At 33.0% G+C, this 6114-nt stretch overlaps 1 long non-coding RNA gene across 1 annotated transcript; it reads right to left on the bottom strand.

Annotated features, from left to right (window-relative positions):
* Positions 1-2322: 2322 nt before the first annotated feature.
* On the bottom strand, positions 2323-3742 carry LOC131103577 (uncharacterized). The gene is made up of 2 exons (XR_009119628.1): positions 3103-3742; positions 2323-2990 (listed from the first exon to the last, which is right to left on the bottom strand). It is a non-coding gene; the product is annotated as an uncharacterized LOC131103577 (long non-coding RNA).
* Positions 3743-6114: the final 2372 nt, after the last annotated feature.

The following is a 6114-nucleotide window of genomic DNA, read 5'->3' as shown; positions in this document are numbered from 1 at the left end:
TAGGACTTTTTCTGAATATTTTTATTAATACTTTAATGTTGTAAAATGACAGCAGTTTTCCAACTTGTGCAACTTTCTTCTTGTTGATTTTCTACTCATAACTAAGATTTTATTCCATAATTTTTCTGTTAACTTTTTCCACTACCTAATTTTCCAAAAAATTATGACATTGCTATTTTGGTTGCTTTTCATAATATTAGAACTTAAATTTTTTTTTTTAATTTTTCCTCAAATTATGCATTTATTTTCATAAAATTTAGATTTTTTTTTCTTGTTAGAATAGGACTTTTTTCTGAATTTTTTTATTTATACTTTATTGTTGTAAAATGACAGCAGTACAACTTTCTTTTTGTTGATTTTCTACTCATAACTACGATTTTATTCCATAATATTTTCTGTTAATGTTCTTTTCCTTTTTATTATTTTTTTTAATTTTTATTTTATTACTTTATTCTTGTAAAATCACTGCTGATTTTGCTGTTTTTTGGTTTCTTGTTAAAGGACATTTTTAGACTGGTTGCAAATGGCCCCCGGGCCGGCCTTTGGACACCCCTGCTTCATATTGGTATTGTTATATTTCTACTAAAGATGATGAAAAAGGGAAAAAGATATGTGGTGATGTATTATAGTGTATACGTATAAAAGATATGATGTGTTCAATGCCACGGCGGCATCTCGGCACCGTCCCAAAATTCAATTCCCTCAACGACTTACGGATCGACGTCGGAATCCGCAGCGTTTTCGATTTGTATGACCACTAAGGCCAATCATTCTCACCGCCGGACAACACAATTGGATTGTGACTTTGGGATAAAGCCTCCATCCGTCTGCCAATCCGGGAACGCCGCAAAGGTTTTTCAATCTAAATTCCTGTCCGACGGGATCTTTTAATGACTGGCGCTGCTCTGGAGGTGAAAGGAATGTCATTTCTCACGGATAAAAATGCCCCCCCCCCCCTCCCCTCCCCCCGGCGCTAATCAACAACGATTATGATGCCGTTTCATCCAATTAAAACATGGCTGCTATTTATAGATGATAAACAACGTCAGCTGCCAATTAAAAGCACGTACTCTACAGTAATCCCTCGTTTAACGCGTTTTTTTTGTTCATTGGTCCAAGTCCCGACAACTAAAAATAGAATATTTAGCTAATTAGCGCATTAAAAAAACTGTTTACGACCTTCTAAATATGCTTATTAACATTACTAGAGCTCTCTAAACATAAAATAACACCCCTATAATCACTGTTAGAGTCCTATTACCCAATATAGTAGGCACAATAAATTCAAATAAGACATATAAGACATAATATAGACTCGCAGATGTTAGCATTGTTAGCTTTTACGTTTTTACTTACGTTTTTTTTTGGACACTACTTCCAGCTAATGACCGGTGTAGAATACTATATATCATTAAATCTTTGATTGGATTTTTTGATGTCTTATATATATTTTTTTGTCTTATATTTTATTTTATTTCGCCATTTTTAGGCTTGATTTAGGCAAAAAAAAATTATTATTTTTTTAATGATACGCGATATTCAACCATAAATCAGCAATAATTTATGAATTAACATATTTTTGAAGTCGCGAAAGTGTCGAGGGATTACTGTAATTGGGTTTTCGTGTGAAATTTTCACAAAAATGTTTCCCTCGAGATTCGTACGTCTCAGTATTCAAACAGTATCGTACGTAATAACAAAAAAAAATATATTTTTTGGTTCATATTTTTGGGAATCTGGATCATACGATATGGATTGATATTATTTCCTATGGGAAAAATGACCTGGGTTTTTGTACGTTTCGGTTTATTTTCAACGTTTTGGAACAGATTACTGAAAAAACAACAAAAATACTTTTTTTTTCACTTTCTTTCAATTCCGTACCGTGATTGTTTCCTTTTGCGTAAATCTTATTTTTTTTACGATTTTGACGGGTGAAATTAATAAATTTTCTGACGTAAACAGCATACGGTCGGAACATGAGACTACGGAGGAACCTCCAAGATTGTCCGAACAATCCTACGAGTACAAATGTTAACACAATTCAATCAAACTAAAAATAAGCAAAAATACTCGCTCAACCTTTGACGGCGTCTGACATTTTGGGGCGTCCAATTTTGACGATGAGATGTTTAGATGATGAGGAACGGAACGTGAGTAGATGGAGGAGATCATGCGTCATACAGGAAATTATAAGCAAATGAATGTGAAATTCTGATGTTAAAAACAAAATGTTCTAGCGTCGTCTTAGTGGAGGAATCGTCTCTTAACAACCACAATTTGAGCAGGAAGTAAACATAATTATTCATAATAATATGGAGGTAAAAAAAAAAAAGCTAAAAAAAATACAACAGCCTATTAGGGCCACATAAAAAAAAATCGGATATTTTAAGAATAAAGTCGTACATTTCCAAGAATAAAGTTGTACATTTACCATAAAAAATTAATTTGAGAAAAAAAATTATGTAAAAAAAAAAATCAATGCCTGTCAGAGAATAAAGTCGTAAATTTACAAAAAAAATCTCCAAACTCAACTTTATATTATGAGCAAAAAGTCCTACATTTATATGAGAATAAAACACGTAACTTTATGTAATGGCAAAAATGCAAAGGGCTAGCTAAAGATGATTTTGCAGCTGCGTTACAAATAATAAAAATAATATTACCACTTCTCGTAATTAAAAAAAAAATTCTCGTAAATTTATGACTTTTTTCCCGTACATTTACAAATGTATTCCTCATAAATTTATAACTTTTTTCTTCGTAATTGCACGATTTTATTCCAATAACATTACAACTTTTTTCTCGTATATTTACGACTTTTTTGGCGTATTTTTATTCCCATAATATTACAACTTTTTTCTCGTAAATATACGATTTTTGTGCCGCATATTTACGAAGGTATTCCTCATAAATTTGTAACTTTATTTTTTCGTAATTGTACGACTTTATTCTCATAATATTACAACTTTTTTCTTGTAAATTTACGACTTTTTTGCCATACATTTACGAAGGTATTCCTCATAAATTTGTAACTTTATTTTTTCGTAATTGCACGACTTTATTCCCATATTACAACTTTTTTTCTTGTAAATTTACGACTTTTTTGCCGTACATTTACGAATGTATTCCTCATAAATTTATAACTTTATTCTTCGTAATTGTACGACTTTATTCTCATAAAATTACAACTTTTTTCTCGTAAATTTACGACTTTTTTGCCGTACATTTACGAATGTATTCCTCATAAATTTATAACTTTATTCTTCGTAATTGTATGACTTTATTCTCATAATATTACAACTTTTTTCTTGTAAATGTACGACTTTTTTGCCGTACATTTACGAATGTATTCCTCATAAATTCATTTCGAAAATCTTCAACTTTATTCCTCAAAAATGTATATCTTTATTCTTTGTAATTGTATGACTTTATTCCCATACATTTCCGACTTTATTCTTGAAATTTCCGATTTTTTCACCCCCCAATGTGGCCGTAATATCGTACTGAAAAGATGATTTTACAGCCCCTACATTTTTTTAAGTTTCATGGTACATCCACTCATTGTACACAACAATATATATTTTTTTTGTCTCTGAAAAATACAGAATCATGCAAATATACAACTTTTCTTTTATGTAGCACACCTTTGACCTTTGATAAGCGTTCTGTGCTGCTCTTAGAACATTTAACCACCGCATGGAATAAAAGCTAGTCCCATGCCCCCCCCCCCCCCAATCCCTCAGATGAAAATAAAATAAATGGACAATAAGAAGTACAAAAACACACAAACATATCAAGAGCTCAAGCCGAGTATAAAACATCCATTGAAGCTTTTTTTTTGTTTTACAAGTTTTTTTTCCTTGTGTACAAAAATTCACATATTTAACAGATTTATCAGTCTTTTGTCCTTCTTTGGAAACGGAATCAGAATCCACACATGGACCGTGGAAGTGGAAATATTTGAAAAAAATATTTGTGAAAAAAATCGTAATATCGGGCTAGCGTTGACCTTAAGTGCTCTTCTGCTCATTCGTTAGCCAATAGCAACACTTAGAAATATTCAATCCAAATTGAAATATAAATGTTTCAAATAATAATTCAAAATGTTGAATCTAAATATAAACATGAAATATAAATTTTAATCTAATTATAATTGTTAAATCTAAATGAAAAATCCAAATTTAAATCTAAATCTAAATGTTTAATTTAATAGTACTTGGTAAATGTCAATATTGAACTTAAATGTTAAATCTTATTTTAAACACAAATACAAATGTTAAATTTAAATATTACAAAATATTAAAAATAAAAATTCTAATAAAATATTAAATAAATTTTAAACAAATCAAATAAATGTTAAATCCAATTTTAAACACACACCCTCAATGTAAAATCCGGATCAAAATTTTACATTTAAAATTAAATGGTGAATATCAATATTAAATTGAAATATTAAACCCGAACATAAATATGCAAATATTTCTGTCAGGGCACACAGGCCCCGCCCACATCTCAGCCAGAATATTAAATAAAGAGATTTAACATGTTTATTCATCATTTAGAATTAGGATTTGACATTGAACTTTGACCTCAAAAGTGAAAAAATAAATATAATAAAATAAAAATAAATAAATAAAAATAAATTTTGCAAATATATCTGCAATTCTTAGCGTGAAGTCGCTCCTTAAAAGTCTATTTAGGAAGCTTTTTGAGAAATTTTAGCCGGGTAAATATAGCAGAAAATAACAATCTAGTTGCTTTGGAATATTTCTTTACCAAAAATATACCAAAATAATCTTCTGGATTGGAGTGTGTGAAGTCTGACAATGACATGAATAATAATAATAATAATAACCGAGCATTTCTTGTTTTTTTTTGCCACTTGGCAGATTGGGAGGACGCGTGGGAAGTGTTTTCATTGTCGAGTGTGAAGACTGACCAAGAAATCAGGGAAGCCATTTTTCTGGACGGAGATTTGAAATGAGAGCAAAGTCAAAGACAGATGACTGAAACGCGTTCACACTTCATAGACTCATGAATAAAAGGGACGCCCGTCACTTTAAAATGCCTTGACGGAAAAGAAAACACATTTTTGGTGGCTTTGAACGGGACCAAGAGATACTTTCTGTTTGGCGCGGACTCGAGTGTGAACCTTAAAGTCCCAGTAACCCCGCCCAAACGTCCTTAGAACCCTAAACATGGCATTTAATTTTATTACGCACTCCTGTGCCTTCGTTCTACGTCTTCTTATTACTCATCTCTTTCTGGTGAAGACCTTGCCCCTTTTACCTGCCTTACAGGGAAGGGTGCGGACTAGAGTGTGAACCTTAAAGTCCCAGTAACCCTGCCCAAACGCCTTTAAAACCCTGAACATGGCATTTAATTGATTATGCACTACTGTGCCTTCGTTCCACCTCTTCTTATTACTCATCTCTTTCTGGTGAAGATCATGCTTGTTTTACCTGCCTTACAGAGAAGGGTGTGGACTAGAGTGTGAACCTTAAAGTCCCGGTAACCCCGCCCAAACGTCTTTAGAACCCTGAACAGGGCATTTAATTGATTATGCACTCCTGTGCCTTCGTTCTACCTCTTCTTATTACTCATCTTTTTCTGGTGAAGACCATGCCCGTTTTACCTGCCTTACAGGGAATTGTGCGGACTAAAATGTGAACCTTTAAGTCATAGTAACCCCACCCAAACGTTCTTGGAACCCTGAACATGGCATTTAGTTTGAGTATGCACTCCTGTGCCTTCGTTCCACCTCTTCTTATTACTCATCTCTTTCTGGTGAAGATCTTGCCCGTTTTACCTGCCTTACAGGGAATTGTGCGGACTAGAGTGTGAACCTTAAAGTCCCAGTAATTCCGCCCAAACGTTCTTATAACCCTGAACATGGCATTTCATTTGATTACACACTCCTGTGCCTTCGTTCCACCTCTTCTTATTACTCATTTCTTTCTGGTGAAGACCTTGCCAGTTTTACCTGCCTTACAGGGAAGGGTGCGGACTAGAGTGTGAACCTTAAAGTCATAGTAACCCCGCCCAAACGTCCTTAGAACCTTAAACATGGCATTTAATTTGATTACGCACTCCTGTGCCTTCGTTCCACCT

This window comes from Doryrhamphus excisus, chromosome 15 (assembly GCF_030265055.1).
Source record: "Doryrhamphus excisus isolate RoL2022-K1 chromosome 15, RoL_Dexc_1.0, whole genome shotgun sequence".
NCBI lineage: Eukaryota > Metazoa > Chordata > Actinopteri > Syngnathiformes > Syngnathidae > Doryrhamphus > Doryrhamphus excisus.
Note: the sequence above shows the minus strand (reverse complement) of the source record. Positions and strands in the feature narration are given on the sequence as shown.